The 22,821-nt window shown below is 35.9% G+C and overlaps 1 protein-coding gene across 9 annotated transcripts in view; it reads right to left on the bottom strand.

Annotated features, from left to right (window-relative positions):
* Positions 1–22,821, bottom strand: part of CCSER1 (coiled-coil serine rich protein 1) — a 1,107,668-nt gene that overhangs the window by 1,050,942 nt on the left and 33,905 nt on the right. Inside the window, exon 1 of one of the 9 annotated variants that reach the window (XM_032459731.1) lies at positions 10,703–10,894. The exons of the other annotated variants lie outside the window; for them this stretch is intronic. The gene's annotated coding sequence lies outside the window, so the exon portion shown is untranslated. Of the gene's footprint in view, positions 1–10,702; positions 10,895–22,821 lie in introns of those variants that run through there. 9 annotated transcript variants of the gene reach the window in all.

Raw genomic sequence — 22,821 nt, 5'->3', positions numbered from 1 at the left:
TGCTGCCCTCAGTACACATGAGGTGCTCCTGAGGCTCTCAATGGGGTGTCATTTGTATGCTGCAGTGGTAATAAGCATCCTAATAAAATTTATTCTAAGATTTACCTATTTGTGTTACACACGCTTTCCTCCAGAAAGAAAAAAAAAAGTGTGTTCTCATTTTTATTTTATAGATGTCTACATACTTTCATGACATGAAGGAAAATATTAGTGGTACACTTTTAAATTATTCTTTCTTTTTATTCAGACCTGATCCTCTAGAAATACAACACTTAAAAATTGAACTAACTTCCTACTGTAGCAAACCACCTTCCACTCGAAAGAAAGATTTTCACCTATTCTGTTTCATCCATTTACATTACTGGCAATGTAAATTATCTTCATTAGTAACTGTTATGGGCCAGGAACCCTGCACTAGGTGACCTGCATATTTTCTTGACGACAATCCTAATCCTTAAGTGCTATTATTATCCTCACTTTCATACAAGAAAATAGTCTTAGTGATGTTAGTTATGTTTTTCAAGGTCATAAAACTACAGTGAGGCAGCAATGGTAGAATTCAAACCTAGGACTTAATGGCTCCAAAGCTGAAATTCACAACCTCTATTGCAATACTGCTTCTCAAAATAAAAAAATGAATGTTTATTGAATAAATTAATAAGATGTGCTTTTATTTTCTTTTCATATTCTCTCCATTCTGTTCTTTTTATACCTTTATAACTAGCAGGGAGTCTTTTTCCTGTTGGTTTTGGCAAATTCAGGGAGAGAGACAATTCCTTATATATAACCTAACTCAATGCCAATGTTTTTAATGTTGAGTAGAAAATACCCATATTCTATAAGTCACAATTTAGCTCTTTATTCCATGTGGGGAAATATGATTTATTATTGCTTTGGTTTTATTTGTCTGGATTCACAAAAAAAAAATGTAAATTTCTTAAAGGCAGGAAGAGTTATTGTGATGAATCCTTCTCATGTTGCCACTTCATAAGAATGATGGAATTTCCACCCTTCATTAGAGGAGACTGTTGGAGGAAATACTATCAGCCCCTCTCCTAAATCTTTACCAGTTCCTTGCCCAGATATGAGATGTCTGACCATCCAGAACCTATGGTGTTGCTGGGATGCTTTCCATAAGTGGGTGCAGCCACTATGAGTTAAAGGCCAGTTAAGAGCAAGCCCCTTCATGCTCTCCATCATGTACTTTAAGCACTCCCCCAGTGTAGTAATAGGACTGCCTCTCTCTCTAGTCTTTCTACTTTCTCTTGGTAACTCCCACTTCACTATTTTGACCATGGATTAAATGATACTGGTCAACAAAGGACCAGGCAATACAGGTCAACTTGGCTTAGGCACTGGGGGCAAATAACCTCTTTCTGACTACCTATCTCATCCTGGTGGACAGGTTTCACACCAGTTGTACACCCGACGCTCAGACCAATACAATTACAAAATAGGCAGAGACACAATGAAAAAGAGGCCTCATTTATGGACTCTAAGCAGTATCAGGCAATAGTTTTCTAGGGAGCTGTACACTGGGAGGGCTTGCCCAGCCATGTCTTCCACTTTTTCTATAAATCCTGTAACAGTTTAGTAAGTTATATACATAAATAACTGCTCAATCAAGCTATCCCAAAGAGAAACCATAAATTATAGGCAAAGCAATGTTCCTTAAATATTTTTAGATATAACACTCAATTCTCATTAGGTTTTTTTGATTTTTGTTAAGAACAGAGCATAAACTTTGGTGTTCTTTTTCAATTTGTATTAGCTATAAAAACTTAACATTTTATGTATTTTATGAGCAGAGTTTCAAATTTTCTATTTTCAAGTTGCTGCTGCTGCTAACCATTTTGTTCCAAGTACCAGGAAGAAATCCTTGGTTCCTATTAACAGCTGCACCTAGCATCTTGCCCAAAGAAGTGCTCTTTCCTAATCACGGAAGAGCTGACGAGAGATGACAGAGCAACCAGATGGCAGTTTGGCAAAAGCAGCAAATGCAGGACAAAATAGGGTTTGAGCTAACTGAAATACTATCAGTATTGTCTTCGAGCAAGTGGCCAAGAATTGCCTGCCCTTTAGAATTTGTGAATTAATCAAGCATGCACACACACACACCTATGAATAGCTCCTGTGATACTGAAATGTGAGGAGGAATTATTGGAGAGCTGAGAAATGAAAAGTTTTGTCCTTTAGTGTAAGTAAAAGCAGCAAACACTTGTGAGCAATTCTCTGCATTTTGATGAAATCTCTGTCTTCTGACCATGACCAGCTCCTTGTGGACAGATAATCTCATTATCAAGAAACAGCTCCTGAGGTAGTTCTAAACACAACAATGCACAAGGCATTGAACTTTCCCCACAATGACTGTCACAGGAGTCCCAGTGGAGCAGACTGCTTTTCATCACGAACGCAAATATGGATAGGAATGTTCATATTTACTCTTTGGGAGGAGTCCTTTCTCTAGTTAGTGTCTGACCCTGAGGTAGGTGGTTTTATTCACTGTTGTAGATGTGCTTGCTAAGCCACATGGCATTTCCTGTACTTTATCATTTTGACCAACTATAGTCATTAAAAATTAAAGCCAAATCACAGTGTATAAATGTTTAATTCTCTGTGGTCTCATGCCTCTAATCAGAAAAACTATTCCAGAAAAGCCTTTATTGTTCCACAAACAACAACAAAATGTAAGCAGATGTTGATTCTACCCCCACATGCTCCTTTTTTAGTGGTAACTATAAAAATCATGTGTCACCATATTAAACTATATATTCCACATTTTTTCTCCTAGTAAAGAATAAAGCTCATACTATATTGAAAATATTCCTTTCACCCTCTGCCAATAATATTTAAAATTAAACAGACATACATAGTTATCTGTTAGGAAAATCTCAGGAATAAAATCATTCTGTGAGGAAACTAAACCTTCAAGAACCACCACACATGTTTGCCATCCAACTGCAAAAGTAATATATTTTTGCATATGAAGCAAATATATGGAAAGAGAATAAATCCTGCAGAGAAACAAAGTAAGAAAAAGGAACATAAAAATATCGAACATAGATAATGTAACTATGTGTATGTTTTTACATACACATATATACATATACACACATATCTATATATTCACACTAAACAAACTTGCACACATTTATATACTCAGTGCACTTCAAAAGTCAGCTATCTCAGACTTGGAATTAAAAAGCTAAAAGGGGCATTGGGAGGTCATCTGAGGAGATTCTTTCCTTTAGGCAATTTAATGCTTAAACCACCAAAGACCTGGCTGTCTATTCTATTTTAAGAGCTCTCCAGGGATGGCGATTCATTATAGACCACATTGTACTGTACTTGTAATAGACTCACAGGTGCCTTTCTTGACAAAACCACATTTCACAGAGCCTTGGTCTGACAGGCTTTCGTGGGCACCTTCTATATACACACCTTCCTTGTTGTAACAGCATGGCAGTTAAAGGATTTAGTTTCACTTGAAAATGCAGTCAAAGAGTTCAAAAGGTACGGATTTGTATGTTAAAATGATGTTAATTTTTGCAACACTGCTGCCAGCCACAGGCCAGCCATTCATTTCCAACGCCCCTGGGCTAACCCTAGGCAAAAATATAAAGAAGATAAAATTTGTTTTCTGAGTCCACACCCTCTCAAACCCTCTTTATTTGCTTGTAGCAACCTTCTTTTGCCATTACTCATCAGCACTGCATCAAGTTAATCAGATTTTTTTCTACTCTGATAGTAACAGTCACCTAGCCTATTTCTCACTTACTCAGGTCAATTCTTTTTGAAAATTGTTAATCTGAAAAACACTAATCCAGGCTGAGATATCAAGAAGGAGCTAATGGTTTAATAATAACATTTTGCAGTTACTAGTGAGTTTATAATTTTACTAAGTGCCATGCATAATGATAATTCCATCAAAATAATAGTTCTTTATATTTTCAAATTTATTCTGCAACTGAAAAAATATATGCATAACAGTGGCTCTGCCAGACTCAACCTTACTTCCAAACCTTTGAAAATATTCTAAATATAATACTATGATGATAAAACCCTGTGCATTCACAAAGAACACTGAAAATGTACATATTCATTGTCACTAGTGAAAATGACTGGTATTCCAATTTTGAAAGCCCTTAAATCTCCACTACCCAATTTTAAACTTGAAAGGAAACAAAAGTAAAAGACACCATAGAGCTACATATATTAGTATCCATACCTCATAACCCAAGCTGGTGGTACAGGGAAGGCAATGGAGTAGAGTGGGAGGCAGGAAGAATAAATTAGCAGAATTTGCAAAGAATTATTTAAATAAATATTTTTCTTGGAAGAAATGCTACTACTTAACTGCTTCAAAAGAGTAAACCAATCTAAGAGTAAACCAATCTAAAAGTAAACCAATCTAAAAGAGGCAAGGGATTTGCATGGTAGAAAATTGGAGAGCTTTCTTTCAGCTACAGCCTTCAGTCTCAAGAGCACAAAGAGCTGAATTTTAGCCAATTTTCCGACTGATTTTTTTGTTGTTGATGAGCTTGCTTTTTATTCTGCAATTGTTTCTAATGTCTTCCAAAAAGAAAGAACGACACTAATTCTTTTATTTGAAATTGTGTATCACATGATCAGTAATTACAGATACAAAGCCTTTTCATCTTTGAAAGGATAGCCAGTCCTTCAAGACACTATATTCATCCACAGTATTTACTCATATTTATCACTTCTCTCTCAAAGCAAAGTGAGACAGAACAAAAGGAATCAAAGTATTATAAAAGACACTTTTAAAAATAGCAAATGAATGTCATAAATAAAAATATCACTTTCAGTGCAGATTTCTTAGAAACATTCTTAAACCAAGTTTGTGAAGCTTCCTTAATATGGCCAAAAAAACATAAAAAACTCTCAAATTTAACTGAAGCTTCTACAGAAGCCAATTAAGAAATGTCCAAAGTCTAGTAGTGCAGGAATATTTGTTTATTTATGTGTACTCAGTTTACGTAGGAGTGAGTTTGTGAGAGTGAAGTGTAATAAGGGAGGTTGTTACCACCTACCACAGGGCATAGTTTGAAGGGTGGCAATATATAGCTACTGTATTTCATCAAATCTAAAACATCATTCATATCATGTTGTTATTTTACACATCACCAAGAATGAAAAAAGAATGCTTCCAATTATCCTATGAGTGAGTGTCTTATCACACCAATTTTGAGACTGTATCTTTGTTCTGAGAGATGTTAAAATGTAAAAAAATCTAAAATGGTGCTTCTCCCTAGTGATCTGTCAACAAGTTTTAGATTCTCACACTGAGCCATCTATTTAAATAAGGTTATGATTGTAAAAAGCCCTTTTAAAATGCAAATATTTTACCCAGGAGGTGTTGCAGATTAAGCCATTAACAGTCATTAAGATGCATTTATCTATTAGCGGTCATTAAAACTGTAAGGAATATTAATTTATCAGATTATCAGAGCAAAGAGAAGGGGAAAAGGATGCAGAAAGAGATACAAAGAAAGAGTAGGTGCTCGGGCCTGTAGACTTTATCTACCACACAAAAGAGGCTTCTGGTGCACCATGAGAAGGAAAATGAGGAAATCTCATGCTGCAAAGTTGTGCTTTGAGGATACAAAGCAACAGAGGATGAGAGAAGTGAAAAACAGCAAAAACAGAAAACAAAAAAGCAAACTTTGCAGTTCTGCCTATATCCTAACATGAAGACAAATCAGAGATTCTTAGGATAGATGAGAAACCCCTAAAGAAACCAAACTTCTGATAAGGCTTCCAAGAATATTCAAAATATGAATTTCCTAATGGCAGTTCTATGTATACGTGTAATTTTTATATTGTTAAAGGATAAATACTTCAACTGTTCTAAAGACTAGGAAGCAGTTCACTCACTCATGGTTTCTATTTCTTATTTTATGATCTGTGAAGGTTTTCTCTCTCGAAGGTTTCAGAAAGACACTGATTTATACTAAAATGACTCACAATGTTTGCTTTTGATACTAAGAGAAAAGTTCAAAGTTACCCAGGGTCAAATGTCTTAGGTTTTATATACAGCTGTGCCACTGACTTCCTGCAAGACATGTACAAATAATTTAAACTTACCCCACAGGAGTATAGCTCCCTGACACATGTTCCTTGAGGAAGACAGTAAGCATTTTTACTTTACGATAGAAACGCCATATAAAAATATGAAGGGTGCTGTAGGACTCTGAGCAAGTCCTTTAGCCTTTTAGCTGCATCATCTCTGAAGTAGAGATGATAATATTTGCCTAAAGACAGTGCCCTAAACAGATTATTTCTTGGTGATGAAGATCCAAGATTCATTGGTCTGTTCTACTCCTAGATATGTAAGATAGTTGAGAGCCACTGAATTCATATATTCCTTGGAAATGGGTAATTTTGCAACTCAATGTGAAAATGCCTAATTGTAAGGAACCTAATATGGCACAATATAAGCTGCAATTCAACTCAGCAAACACACTGAACATCTGCCACCGCAAAAGCATCATGTAATCTGTATGAGGCTTGCCTCCACAAGGAGGAATGCAATAATCCTTTGTGAAAACAGAATGTCTTCCATCAGTAATAATGCCTCCCTTCCTTGAAATTGTATAAAGCACACTACTTTAAAGTACACATTCGATTACCAAGAATCATTTAGACATTTTCAATAGGGAGATTTATATATTATAAGCATGTATAATCCAGTCCATTGAACAAAACTAAAACTTTGCCTGATGACTAAGGGACATTATTTAATATCTTCCCTCTTGAGATTTAGAGAGTACCTTAGAATGGAAGGAAGTACAAACAGCACAGTCTCTCTTCTGTCAGTATTTCCTCCTCAGTACTTTATAATCAGCTCCCCAACTTTGTTTAGGTCTCAGACTTCCTGTTCTCTGAGATGCTTTCCCTAATCACAAGGCAAAGGTGCTCCTCTGTTCATCGTGTACCCACACTGTACATCGGACTTCTTTTTTCAAGGTGTGTATCGAGATCAACATTTAAAAATGATTAGTTTGCCTTTACAGCAATCATCTAGGGGAGATACGATGAGAATATGTTCACTGTTTTATCTTCAGTAGCTAACACAGATTGTATCTATATCACAGCAAGCTGCCAGAAAAAAATTAATCATTAATATATAGGAAGATCAGTCACCATGATCAAGTGGGACTTATCCCAGGGATGCAAGGATACATCAACATACAGAAATCAATAAATATGATACATCACATTAACAGAATGAAAAATAAAAATCATATGGTCATCTCAATAGATGCAGAAGAAGCATTTGATAAAATACATCCTTTCAATATTAAAAAAAAAAAAAGGCTCAACAAATTGGGTATAAAAGAAATGTTCTTCAACATAATAAAGGCCATAAATGAAAAGCTTACAGCTAACATCAAACTCAATGGTAAATTTAAGATCCTCTTCTCTATGTTCAGGAACAAAAAAGGGATGCTCACTGTTGTCATTTCTATTCAGCATTGTACTGGAAGTCCTACCTAGAGCAGTTAGGCAAGAAAAAGGAATAAAAGGCATCCATATCAGAAAAAAAAGGAGTAAAATTATTGCTGATGACAAGATCTTACATACAGAAAATCCTAAATACACCACTTAAAAACTGTTAGAAGTAATAAATGCATTCAGTAAAGGTTCAGGATACAAAGTCAATATACAGAAATTGGTTGCATCTCTAAACCCTAACAAAAAGTTATCTGAAAAAGAAATTAAGAAAGCAATCCCATTTGCAATAGCAGTTAAATCAGTGAGATATTTAGAAATCAATTTAACAAAGGAGGAAAAAATATCTGAAAAATGAAAACTCTGAGATACTCATGAAATAGATTAAAGAAGACACAAATAACTGAAGAGATATCCCATGTTCTTGAATTGGAAAAACTCACAGTGTGAAAATATCCATAATGCTACCCAAAGATACCTACAGATTCAAAGCAATTCTAATCAAAATCCCAATGGCATTTCTCACAAAAATAGAAAAAATGTATCCTAAAATGTGTTGGTAACTACAAAATACCATGAATAGCCAAAGCAATCCTGAGAAAGAACAAAACTAGAGGCGATACACCACCTGATTTCAATCTATATTACAAAGCTATAGTGATCAAAACAGCATGGCGCTGGCATAAAAAAAGGCACATAAACTAGTGGAACAGAATAGAGTCCAGACATACACCTATACATGTACGGTCAAATAAGTTTTCACAAGGGTGACAAAAATACACAATGGGAAAAGGAGGGTCTCTTACTTGGTGTTTGGAAAACTAGATATCCATATGTTAAAGAATGAAACTGGACCCCTATCTAACACAACTCACGAAAAATAACTTGAAATGGGTCAAAGATTTAAATGAAAGAACAGAATCTGTAAAACTTCTAGAAGAACACATAGGGGAAAAGATCCCTAACATTAGCCATGGCAGTGATTTCTTGGAAAAGGTACCAAAAGCACAGGCAACAAAAACTAAAATAAGCAAGCAGGACTACATTAAACTAAAGAGCTTCTGTATGGCAAAGGAAACAATCAAATTGAAAAGGCGACCCAAATAAACATTTTTCTAAAGAAGACATACAATTGGTCAATGGGTAATATGAAAACATGATCAATATCACTAATCATCTGGGAAATGCAGATCAAAACCACAATGAGATATCACCTCACACCTGTTAGGATGGCTATCACTAAAAAGACAAAAGATAGTAAATGCTGGCAAGGATGTGGAAAAAGGGAGCCCTTATACATTGTTCAACTATAAAATGGTACAGCTATTACAGAAGACAGTATGGCGGTTCCTAAAAAAGTAAAAATTGATCCACCATATGATACAGTAATCCTACTCCTGAGCATACATCTAAAGGAATTGAAGTCAGTATCTGGAAGAGATATCTGCACATTCCAGTTCATAGCAGCATTATTCACAATAGCCAAAATATGGAATCAACCTAAATGTCCAACAGGGGATAAATGGATAAAGGAGATCACACACACAGAGTGGAATATTATCAGTCATGAGAAAGAAGGAAATCCTGCCATCTGTATGACATGGATGGACTTTGAGAGTATCATGTTAAGTGAGATAAGTCAGAGAAAAAAATGCTGTATGACATCACTTACATGTGGAATTTAAAAATGCTAAACTCATGGAAACCAAAAGTGGAGTGGTGATTACCAGGGTCTGAAGGCTGGGAACATTAGGCAGATGTTCTTAAAGGGCACAAACTTACAATATGTACATATGTAAGTTCTGAAGATCTACTGCACAGCACAGTCAACAATACCGTAATATATACTTCAAAGCTGCTAAGAGATTAAATCTTAATTGTTCTCACCACAAAAAGGAAATAACATACATGTGGCATGATAGTGATGTTAAGTAACCCTAAGGTGATAATCATCTTATAAATGTAACAAACCAACATCGCTGTGCAACTTAAACCTACACAATGCTATATGTCAATTATATCTCAATAGAAAAATGCATAGGAGGTCCTCAGAAAACATTTGTTGAATGAATGCATGTTTAAATCAAGGCTTCACAAAATTTAAAAGCAGTTTCTCTTGACAAAAGGTTGGAGATTCCTAATATGAACAAACCGTGACAGTGTGAAGGTGCCCTTCAGGTCACTCCTTCACTCCATACTGCTTGACAGCCGACCTTGATCCAGACAGCTTGAATGGTGCTGGAGACGTCACAGTGAGTGACACTCAGCTGAGTATTGTCCTCAGGTCAGGTTACAAACTGATGCTGTTTATCCTTACTCCTACCCCCTAGGCCAATAAACTTCAAATTCATATTCAAACCCTAGAGAACAAGGACCCCTGTGGCACAGAGACAAGAATTGCTACTTTCTTCTGTCCTAAACTATGTGAAAAATTCAGAACTGCAGCAGTAACTGAAGTAGCATTTCAGTCTGGAATGTAAAGCACATCCTCCTTTTAGGCGTCTAAGCCTCATTTCCCCTGCTCATTCCTGCTTCCTCCCCTCCCTCTGCCCTCATTGTGCCCCACCCAACTGCACTGAAAAGACAGATCGCCTTATTGTGATTCCTTTTCACTGTTTACACTTCTCATCCCAGGAGTCCAGAAACTACATCAGGAATGACATACCCTTGGCAGACAGAGCAGGAGTTTTACTTGCTTAGGTTCAAAACAATTTTACAGCTTTGACTTTTCCTGAAGTTAATTAGAGTTAGATATCAAAAGCACAGAAATCTTTCGCTTTTACTCAATTAATAAAATGCTTCAACACAATACACATAAGTCTTCAGTCTACTGCACTATCTCTTCACAATATTATTTGTCAGAAGGTTCTATTGCCAAGTTCCTCTAATTCTCATACTTCAACATTATCTTTAAATAAACAGACATCTGGGTATAAAGAATACTTGCTCTCTAAAAAATGAACAATTACAAAGTTAAAGTTAGATCTTGAACCATTTCCACAAATCATTTTGTTTTTACTTGGAAATTTGTTCCTTGGTGCTAAATCTTTTTGTCAACTCCCAACAGGGGTTCCTGACCTAGATCAATGTGCTGTAGGACTGGCCAGTTAGTGTGTTTCTCTTCCAACGAAAGCCTCACATCCCATGTCTTATTCCCTCAGCGTCCTGCTTTCTACTTTCTAATGTGACAATTAATGTAATAATCAAATATGCATGAACACATTACCTTATGGGCATGGCTAAATGTCTTACTGGTTTCAAGAGATGTGCACAATGTCACAGGACTTCTACCCCATGTGCCATTTGTAGACTAGAACTGGGTATTTCAGGCACACAGCAGTCACTGGGGAGATGTTTCTCTTCAGATGTGCTTTATGATGTTCGTCTTCTAGATGGAGGCACAAACAACACATACAGTTTTACAATTTTAAAGTGTTATTTACTGACTTGTCTACCTTTATCTGGTAACTTGGTATCATACAGGTAAAAATCTACATACAGTTTCTCAAATTAATAAACAATTACCCTGAAAAGGAAGGTATCATTCAGATGTGTGTGAAAATATCCTTCAAATAAAAGGTTTGAAATAAAATGAAATTGTGCTTGACACTGCCCCATTGTGACAACAGAGCAGAACTTAATTTACAATACTTTCTAGTGTTGTCCTTATGACAACATGTACAGCTTGGCAAAGGCTGCCTTTGAGGGTTAAAAATCTAGTTAGTGAAAAAGCTCAAGTCAGAATAGTGGTACAGCTGGGTGAGTACCTTTTCAAAAGTTCGTTATTCGTTATTCATTCCACTATCACATGCCTGTGTGTGTGTGCGTGCACACACGTGCATGCAAGCACATTACATGGAGTAGGAGAACAGCATTGACATCCTTGGTAGGAAAGGTAATTTTGAAAGGTTTTCACCCAGAGTTAACTGCACTATGAGATTATCATTCCAATCTCATCTTCCAACCTTTCCACATTTTTTCTTCTCTAAAATGCAAATAAATCACCATACACTTTGTACTGACAGATTCTTTGCTTAATCAAACTTCGGTCAGACTCCTGAACCTTCTCATAGGCCCTCTGTACATGCCCTTCTAAAATCGAGTTTCAAAAGAACTCTGTTAAATCAGTTTAACCAGAACCCACATCCTCAGTACCTGATCACCCTCAATATCTAATCACCCTCAATATCTAATCAGATTCCTCATCCTCCAGGGGAGCGTCTGATCATTCTGGCCTGATTAGCAAGAATCCTGTTAAGTCAGTTTAGCTAGATTCCCTCGTCCCTCATGTTTCGACTTAGCAATGTTCCACCCACTGACCCCACCCCACTCGTTCACTAAAAAAATCTCCATTTTTCCTTGCAGTATTCAGAATTGAGCCCAGATCTATGCTGACATCTCCTTACCCCTACTGCAACAGATCTGAATAAAATCTATTTTTGTTTTTACCGATTCAACTACTGTCCAGCTCTGGTTTTTCTCTGACAGCACCTAAACCATTATTAGTTTACACCCATAGTAAGCCATTAGTTATTATCCCTACTAGATGGTTAAGACAGGACATGGGGTAGATTGTGTGTGTGTATGTGTGTTGGAGGTCACAGGAACAAAGGAATTATACAACTGGGGAGGAACTCCAACAAGGGCAATTAAGACAAACCATCTACTGTGTAATTTTGCTCACAAAGACTACTGAATATTTGATTCAGCGTCATCTCAGATGTCATAAACATTTCCTCGAGATCCACCAATAATTTTTCAGAAATCTCCTATTTCAGAATGCTAATAAACAGGAAAATCCTATTTTATGTTTTTCTTTTACTATTATACCAATTGAGAAAACTGAGGATATAAAACTTAGAGAAAGGGGAGAGGAGCATTTAAAAAATAAAGTATTTCTCTCTGTTTAATTATAAATGGATTTCCTTCACTTCAGTTTATTTAAAAGCAAATATAATTTAATTAAATATAATTTTTATTAAAGCAAATATCAGTAAAAAGAAAGTTAATACTCTCCCTTATGAAACCCATTTTTAGAACATGTTCTTCCATTGATACATCAGTGATGAATGTAATTTTCTGTCGGACAAGGGTATTAAATGAATATTTCATCAAAGTGTTACATGTAGATTTACTCTTTCAAAAGTCAGTCTTTCTAAGTGATCTGAGAAGGCTATATGCTGTATGATTCCAACTATATGATATTCTGGAAAAGGCAAAACTATTAAGACAATAAATGATCAGTGGTAGCCAGGCAGGCGTGATGAATAGGCAGAGCAAAGATTTTTAAGGAAGGGAAAATACTCTGTATGATATTATACTGATGGATATAAGTTATTACACATTTGTCTAAACCCACTGAATGTACAACAAGAGTGACCTCTTAGGTAAACTACACACTTTGGGTGATTATGACTGATGTGTCAGTATAGGTTCATCCTTGGTAAAACCGTCTACTTTGGTGTGTCGTGTTGATAATGGAGAGGCTACCCATGTGTGGGCGCAGAGGGTGTCTGGGAAGTCTCCTCACCTTCTTCTCAATTTTATTGTATGCCTAAATCTGCTCTAAAAAATTAAGTCTTAAAAAATTTTTTAAAGTTCATCTTTCCTCTGAGCTTACATTGTTTCCTCAAATTTTCCTTTCCAAAATGAAAGTTACTAAAAATTATCCAATGATACTTGATTGTACACAATTGCCTGAATGAGAGAAGATTAAATAGTCAATTCTCTTCCTGAAAAATCAGCCTCAGACATTGTGATTTTTACCAAAGCCTTTCATCATTATCCACATGCAACCTTCTTGACAGTATAACAATTTATCCTGAAACGCCTCCTTCACCTCTGGGTAAGGCAAATTGACTATAATATCTGAGAGACGTCTGTGAAGAACAGCAGAAAGACTGGCTCTACTTCTGAGCTAACAACAATGAAAAACAGTAATTGCTCTCATTGAACCAATTTCATTTCCTAGAAAATTCCATTCATCATAATCATAGATAATCTGGCTTCTATTCCTTTTAGGTCAAATAAAGTGAATCAAATTAAAGGCAAATATATTCTTAATGTTTGAAAACTATAACCCTTATTTTCTAAACTACAAGAAGCCAAATTTAATAACAGACAAAGGCAACTCAATTCCATCCTCAAATCAAAAAAATATATGAAACAAAACAATTTATTTGTGGTACACAACTAAAGTCATCTTTAGCATTTTTTTCTAACATTAATATAAAAAGTCTTTTTAACTCCAAAATATCTTTCCTCTTTTCCATCATCATTCCTCTTTTCCTCTAGGCTAATTAACAGATTTAAGATATACTGTGTGCACAGACTCTATAAACAAATAACTAGTTACTGTCACATGATCCCTTATTTAATTCCAAATCCTGTGACTCAAACCCCCATTCTTTCTCGGTCCAACACTTAGATGTTCACCAAATGACCTCCTGTATGAAATTCTCCTTTCTTTCAGTCTCAGAGGACTTGGGGAAGTAGAGAAAGACAGATAAAGGCAGCCAGCTGACTCACCAGCTCCGTCTTCTGCACCAGTCCAGACTCTTTCTATTATCATTAAATCTGGAGCTATCGCAGTCTTCCAATTCACATATTGGTAAGGACTAACACTACTGGGAAACTTATTTTTTTAATCAAAACGTTACCTTTTGATGTTTCATTCAAGGGAAATAAAACTGAAGAGTTCTTTAAAGCCATGGGAAAGGCAAATTAAGCCCCTCTCCTGCACCTCTTCCTCTGCCTCACTGTTTTGTTTTCCTTCCTTCTTTCTTAAATATTCTCCATATCCTTTCTCTTCCATTTTTCTCTTAAGATGGGTTGAAGATGAGGAGTAGAGAGCAAAGATGGAAGAAGATAGGTAAAGAAATATTGATGCCTTTTGTGTCTGGCTTACTTCCCTTAGAAGAATGCCTTTAACTTTCATCCAAGGTGCAGTATGTACCAAAACTTCATTCATTTTTGTATATCACATTGCCCATATCTTTTCCCTTGATAAATCACATTTTTGCTGGCGAGAATTCTACCACTGAACCACCAACGCAACTGATAAATCACATTTTGTATAAATTACTATTATTACCACCACTAGCTAATTAGTAAGTGCTTACTTTGTGCCAGGAAATTTTCTAAGTGTTTTTTGTACATATTAATTAATTTGATCCTCACAACAATACATGAAGTAGAGATTATTATTATACTCAACTTGTAGATAAGTAAAATGCACAGAGAGGTTAAGTAACTTGCACAAAAGTAGTAAGCTTGTGCAATGATAGGTTAACTATTCAAAACCATATAATATAGCTATCCACAGTGTTAGCCACATTTCATTTATATGATGTTTGTTGTTAAGTGTTGTTATCAACTCCATGAAATATTGACTAAATATCTATATATCTCTTTTCTTAGTTTCTCAAGCCTTAATGGGAGTGATGCTTATGGGTTAGACTGTTAAGATGGTGAGACTGTAGGTGACAAAGAAAGAATATACTAACACAGAGATTCAAAACAGGATTTTTAAGAAGGTGGCTGGCTCATAGTAATGAGGGCACAAAGAGAAGAGTTTTAGGAAGGAAATAAATAATTTGCTCTTTACTCTTAATTTTGAGAATTGTCTTATGTAACTAAAAATTGTTTCAATTCTAAAAATTATAAACTCTTAAAAGTCTGTTCCAAGTCTAAGCCAACACAATTAAAAGGCTTGTAAAATGCATAAAAAACTGTCCTTACTCTTCTCTACTAAATGTAACAAAAGCAAAAACAGAATATAAGACTACTAATATATCTCCAACTTCCCTGTTTTAGAAAATCAAATACATTCGTGGCGAAAATGTTTGGTCGTCATAAGGAAATTTAGCCTAATTAAAAATTTTTTCTCTCTCTTTTTCTTTCCATCATACATTAGAGGTGCTTCAACTTATCTAACTTGATAGGACAGTATTTTGCATGTTTATTTTAGATATGCCTCATAAAAACTGCCAAAGGTACAAAACAATGAAGTTTCAGATCTGTGGAGAAACAAAACCATGAAAGGCTTGTTAGTGCGTTTGCAGATTACACCAGTTAGAAACAATGAGGTTATACTGGATAAACGAAAATTGGGTTAAACATCAGGAAATAATTTCTTATAAAAACAGCAATTAGAATATGTAAGAACAATTCAAAGGAAGTTACTGGACATCCATGATTAGAACCACACATAGGAAAACAGTTAAAATATTTGTAGTTATACCTCAGAAAATATATTCTATGTGTTGGGGACATGCAGGTAGATAACTTTCTATTCTTTTTTCAAATTATCTATTTACTCCAGATGCTTTTCTTAGTTTATCTCTGCGTTATAGCTATTTTCTTTTAACTTTACTTTTCCCTCTTAAACATACCATGTCAAAGGCTCTCACTCAAATATTTTCTTCTAGAAAAAAAAAAACAGATTACTTGGTCTGATTGTTCCTGTGGTGTCCCAGGGTACTATTTTTTTTATAACACAAAGCAATAGCTGTGTAAAACTAACAGAAATGACTGCTTACACTAGCATCACTAGGAAGACTTCAGAATCTATAGGAAACTAAAAAAAAAAAAAATTCCCTGATGATGTGTGTGTGTGTGTGTGTGTGTGAGTGAGTGTGGAAATTTCTCCATCAGTATAAATGGTGAGAAAAAACAACTGTGAACATTCAGTGCTTATCTAGCCAGTTTCAAAGATACTTATTTACCCATATAGCAAAAGAATTTCACATTTGGAGAACAGATCATAAAGATTTTCACTGGAAAAAACATAAACCCTCTAAAAAATAATGCACATAATTTAATCACCCTAGATGTCTCTCCATAGGCAAAATGATCATTCCATAAGTCTTGGAAGAATTACAACTGTCTTTCAAGGATTTATTATTGTGCCCATACTATTGTTGTCTTTTCGTAAGTCCAGCATATTCATCTGGTACTATTTATCACACCCCGCCCTTGGTCTTTCTCATTTATTGAGTGGGAATAAATTATTCTTTATAGGATACCCAGGACACTCATTAACACTTATTCATATTCAATTTTCTTCAGTAAGGACACAAACACTGTAATAAATATCACATTTTGAGCTCATAGTTTTCTGGCAAAGCCATCACTACTTCAAACAAAAATTAACATTAAATATTTGGTCTTTCAAAAAAGCCAACATAAAAGTCCTGATTAGAACATTACCCTAAAAAACAGGATGGGGTAGCAGAAATAGGGGGAAAATGTGTTTTATTAGAGACAAACTGTTTCCATTCATGAAAGCTAATTTTCCTGCTAGTTGTATTTTGTATTTTTACCATAACTTCAACAAACTTTATTTTAAAGCAAAAAAAAAAAAAAAAAAATCTGAAATGCCAATTTTGCAAAAATCCTAAGAATACTTACCTGTTTTTTTCCTGTTTTTCCTAAATTGCTGCATTTTAGTTTCAAAAACACTAAATATTTTTCTACTTTCAAAGTAAAATAATGCATTCCAAAACAATTTAGCAGCTCTAGATTTCCATCTTGGCAATCAGTGCTACTTGCCAGACCAGCCCCTGTGCAAATAAAGCATGGCCAGAATAACCAGAACTGTGCATCCTCCTTGAAATACAACATGTTTTATGACTCGATATGGGAAACCTTATGCCTTCAGCACAGTTTATAATGAAAAATGTGCAAAAAGAACTAGTCTTGTGAAGAAAAGCAGTAATAGTTCCCTTGATTCTAGGCTTACAAATGCAATGATGGATCTAGCCTCCAATATCAGAGTGATTTTTTAGGGGCAGGTGAAGAGGAGTGATGTTTTGAGGAGGCTTGTGGGAGGAGATACGAGAGGAATAAAAAGAGTGGATGAGTCTCAGTGACCACTTTCAGTAAGACCTACAACAACTTACTCACAGAAGAGTCTCTAAGTCCACCTCATCAACACGATTCTCGACATTTCAAAAGATGATTACTGACTCCTCAAACAGGGGCTACTCATTATTCAGAGCTGGAGATGAAACCAAAAGCTTATTCTATTCACCCTGTGGTAAAAAGCATTTCAAATGGCCAAGGAACCTTTCAAATAAAGAGGAAAATTGGTAAGTTTGTTGCCGCTGCTGCTACAGCTGGTGTTTTCACTTAGATTGAAACGATCGGCTGTCAGAGATCAATATCTTCACTCCCTTTAAAAACAACTTTTTCTTGTCTTGCCCTGAAACTATAAGAAAACATGGCTTATTTTTAAATGAACTGCTCTTTGAGAGCTAAGCATATATCTATCATGACTTTCCTATTCAGAGATGGTGTTCACAATTTTGTCATTCTCCATGTGTCCTGGATGCACAATTTATCTGAAAATATCATGTAAATTTTACCAGAGAGCACTTTTAATTTGCTGCTGGTAAAATCTGTCACTTCAGCTCTGTATCCCTGCTTCATGCACCAATACACCTTTGCAACCCTTCTGCTAAAGGTTTGCTCACAATATAGTGCTAACTCGTTTAACAACAGCAGGTTGTTCTATTATAAAATAAAAGAACGTGACTTATAGCAGCCTAACTAATTTGTACTCAGAGAATAAGACACTAGCCTAAACTACATTTGATTTACTCTACTCTTCAGAATTGCCTGGTTCTGACACTCAAAAGGGGAAATGTGGGTCCCTCCTAATCTCAAGGTCTCTAAGATAGCCTAATTCTGAACTTCAAAGATGTCAAAATAATTTTGGATCTAGTGTTAACAATACTTGGAATGGGACTTGGACGAGGAGTCCTCAGGGTTTCTGGATATCCACAGTAGATCCAAAAATAAACCAAATTTTTTATGGAAAAAAAATTAAGCCAAATTTGCCCTCCAGAAATTCCCCTCATAGAAATCACCAACCTTAACAGGATAGTTTTTCTCTGATAGAAGACCTCTTGATAATGGAGTATGTTTGACACAGTTTGTCATAGAGACCCATTTATTGTGTTTATTTAGGAAATCAACATCTTCTCATTGCTAAAGCCATGGCCCTTTCATTCTTCCCCTTCCCTACAACTTCTTCAATGTTTCAAAAAACTGTATCCTTGTTTCTGAAGCTCTTCTACCAATTGTTCTCTTTAATACTCCGATAACTGCATGCTCCCCTACATCCACTCCTTAAAATAAACAAACTTTGTAACTCTTTTTCCTGAATTCACTTAACCCAAGTGATTCTGAAGACTCAGTTTGGTGCCCTCTGCTTTTCTGGCAATATGCTCCTTCCTTGAGACGGCTTATGCATTCTGCTGTAAGACTTCTTGGCATGTCATTCAGAAGTTCCAACCCATCTCACCACTCTGTCCACCTCTAATATCAGTGAGATCATCTAGTTGGGATCACATCCAATTCAACCTATGAAAATTCCTGGATTTTTTCCACTTTAATGACCCTATTTATATTGAACACATTCCCATTCATCTTTCATCTACCTACCAAAACGTTTACTTTCTAGTCCTAACATATATCTCACCCCCTTTGTAGAGCTATCCTTAGCTGAAAGTTATTTATATTTTCTATTTCTCTCATACACTTTTCTAAATAACCATTGCACCTACTGTGTCTATCCTTCATTTGCTAAATAGCATTTGCTTATACATTTTTTTTTTAGTTTGAGAGATAACTGACACACAATAAACTATACATATTTAAGTTGTAGTAACTGTTAAGTTTTGGCATATGTATGCACTTGTGAAACTATCACCAGTGCACAATCAAGACAATGAACATATCTATCATCTTTAAAAGTTTTCTGATCTTTTATGTAATCTCTCCTTCCCATCCTTTCTGGCCAGTGCACACCCCACCCTTTCCCCAGAGAAGTAATGACCTGATTTTTATCACTGTGTATTAATTTTCTAGAATTTTATACAAATTGAATCATATACTATATACATTTTTATTCTGGCTCCTTCCACTCAGTGTAATTACTGTGACATTCACTTATGTTGTAGCATGTATCAATGGTCCATTTCCTTGTATTGCTTAGTATTTCCACTGTAAGGATGTATCAAAATTTGTTTATCCATTTACTTGTTAATGTCCATTCAGTGTGTTTTCAGTTTATGCTCTTTCAGTTAAAACTGTCGTGAACATGTGTGTACCAGTCTTTTATGGATACATGCTTCCACCTCTCTTGGGCAAATATTTATATATGAAAACATGGCAAAGTCATGAGTAGAAATATGTTTGACTTTTTAAGAGTCTGACAAACTGCATTCCAAAATGGCTGCACCCTTAGCATTCCTACCAACAGGGTGTGGGGATTCCAGTTGCTCCACATTCTCATCAACACTTGCTATGGTCAATCTTTTTAATTGTAGTCATTCTAATAGGCATGTCACTATTGGGACCAGGTACTATTTCTGGCCCTGTATAAGTATCAGGCACTGTTACCGCTACCTTTTGGCATATTTATTTTACTAGCCTCAGATAGTTTCCTCACAAAAATTTGCTACTTTGTTCTCAGCTGAATACCTAAGGGAGATCCTCTGTAGATCACTCGGGTTCTCTCTTTGTGTGCAGCTATTTTCCAGCATTGTGTTCTGCAATCTCTAGCTGTTGTTGTCTTCCCAGATTCTCAACTCTGTCTCTTCATTATAGAAAGCCAACTAGGCTCCACCTGAATTTCCCCTGCATGCATCAAGACTTGGAAACTCTCAAGGCACTAAAACTGAGGACATTTTAAGGCTCACCTAATTTGTTCTCAAACTTTTAGGGTCAGTTCTTTAGGTTCTTTAGTGGATGATGTCCAGTGTCTTGAAAATGGGTGTTTCATCTATTTTGTCTGTTTTTATGCTGTTTCAGGGGGAAGGGCAAATCTGGTTCTTCAAATAGGATTTGTTTACATTCTTAATTATGGATTTTGCTATGATTTATGCTTTAAACTAGCTGTAAACTTCTACCACGTGCAGATGATTCTTACATCTTTGTATTCCTCATACTCTGAAGATTTTGGCTGTCTAGGCATCTCAGAGGACTTATTAGAAGGCGTTTCTGTACCTCTACTTGCCCCTTTACTCAGGATTACAGAGTAACTTCAGACATTAAACAAACCTAATCAGCTGCTTTACCAAGGGAAACAGTTTAACCATGTAGGTCTGTTGTTTCTGACTTGAATACAAAGAAAAACAATCAGGTGCCTGGCCGGGACTTCCTGTGTGTCCACAGCATAGGAATAGTGTCGCTGGGTCCCTACAGCAGGCATCTGTGTTTGAGATCCTGCATAATGGCCACTAGACAGAGGCTGACCTGAAGGAGGGTGTTATCTCAGACCCCTGAGAACCCCAAAACTTCTAAGTTCTTCAGAGTTAAGAACTTGTCTTTCCACCATTCCACCTGGGAAGACCAGGGCCCAGGGGAGACAATGTCAGTCCACCTCTATTGGAGGAAACATTGCACTGCAACTGCTTTAAATAATGCAAGCCCTGCCCCATCCCAGTGCCTGGTGCGTTCAGAGGATCTTCCTTAGAAAATCCTATAAAACAGCTTGAGAATTCTCAGGAAGCCTAGCAATGGTGCAGGTACACTTTAAGAAAAATAAGGCAACAAGCCATCTTCATGTCTATGTTCTGCTGACGAGGTCTGATGCTTCCCAGATCATAACTGCACAGGTATAATCAATGTTGCTAAAGAATCTACAACTAACCACAGCAACCTATAAAAGATCCATGAAAATGACTTTGGATATTTCTCAAGCCGAGAAAAAATGGTTATTTTCTTTCTGATTCTTCGCTTTTAACCCTTAACCCTGTGTCAAGAATGTTTGGATTGACGATACAGTGAGATGGCTTGTCTAGATAGACTTTGGTTCCATTACAGGATGCTGCCTCTTGGATTGTTCACTTTAATTACATATTACAGAAAAGCAAATCCTCTGCCCCAGTACTTGTTGCAGACAATTAGGACACTGCACTCCAGGAAAAGATTGGAGATCCAGGCTCCTACTGATCAGGAGGGGGCACTAGAAGGAACAAAAGCAAATAAGGTGAATTCCATGAGCTTGATCATGACATGTGGGAAATTGCCTCAATGTGTCTGGGTGACTCCACCACTGCAGTGAAGAGATGTCATCCTGATATCTGTTTTTAAACTATTTGTCATTAAGAACCAGTTTTTTTAACCCCAATTGCATATCAGTACTTTTGTAAAATAAAATAAATAAGAATTACTCTAATTCTGACTGGTAACAGTCTGTGGCCTAGTAATGGTCCAAGGAATCCACTTTGAATTTTACTTCTTCAGTAACTTTTTACACTCAAATGTTTATTAAATGTACTGGACAGTGCAACTACTAAGTTAATATCTTAATGTCTGTGTTCCTCAGTGAATTGTCTTTCCTGTATTCTAAAATATATCTTCTGGGAATCAGTCTCTTCATATTTCACAGTTGGCTTAACTCAGAATAGGAAAACTGAACTAATCACTTTTCCTTCCAAACAGGGTCTCACAATCAACCTGCCTATCTGTAGTTGACACCAGGAATATTTCAATCATTAGAGCCCAAAATTTCATTAAAAATTTATATCTACCTCCCCTTCAATATTTATAACTAATCACAGATTATTTCAGATTTTATCATCTTACTCTCCAATCCTACTGCACATCACCCACTACTTAACTCCAATCCTAACAGGCATACATCCTAGACCACTATTTCATTTTCCTTTTCCTAGTGTACAGCTGATATACATGACTTTCAAGGGTGCATGCAAAATTTTATCATTTTATGTAGCAATAGATAATGATTAAAAATATAGTACCTAGAACTAGAAAGCCTGGTTCTGAATTCAGTTCTCTATTTACTAGTTCTATGAACTTTGGAAAAGCTCTTTAACCTCTCTGCACAACAATTTTCTCATCCATAAACTGGAATTAATTATAGTAACCCTCTGATATGGTTATTCTGCAGATTAAATGAGTTAATATATTTAAAGCACTTAACTGTACCCGTAACTGTTATATGATCAATCAGTGCAGCTACGACAATTATGTCCTTTCCTATCCTTATTTCTCAGTTATTGCTAAAAGAGCCTATTATAAACTAACAAAATCCATTAGCTTCCACATTTAAAATATACAAACAGCCTATTTTTATTTATATGCCTTTGCACCAACTCTTCTTATATTTTCATCTTTCCTTGTGTGTGTATTTATCCTACTCCTCTTCAAACTACAGCTTAGTTCCCATCTCTTCCATGAATTCTTTCTAGGTTACTTTCACCCTCCCCAAGTTCTTCTAGAGCAACTAGAGACTATACTCAGAACTGATGCATCATCACCTAGGATTCAATGTTTTTTCATGTGTTATCATCTTTTTTTCCCTTGTATCAA

The sequence above is a fragment of the Camelus ferus genome, chromosome 2 (genome assembly GCF_009834535.1).
Source record: "Camelus ferus isolate YT-003-E chromosome 2, BCGSAC_Cfer_1.0, whole genome shotgun sequence".
Lineage (NCBI taxonomy): Eukaryota > Metazoa > Chordata > Mammalia > Artiodactyla > Camelidae > Camelus > Camelus ferus.
Note: the sequence above shows the minus strand (reverse complement) of the source record. Positions and strands in the feature narration are given on the sequence as shown.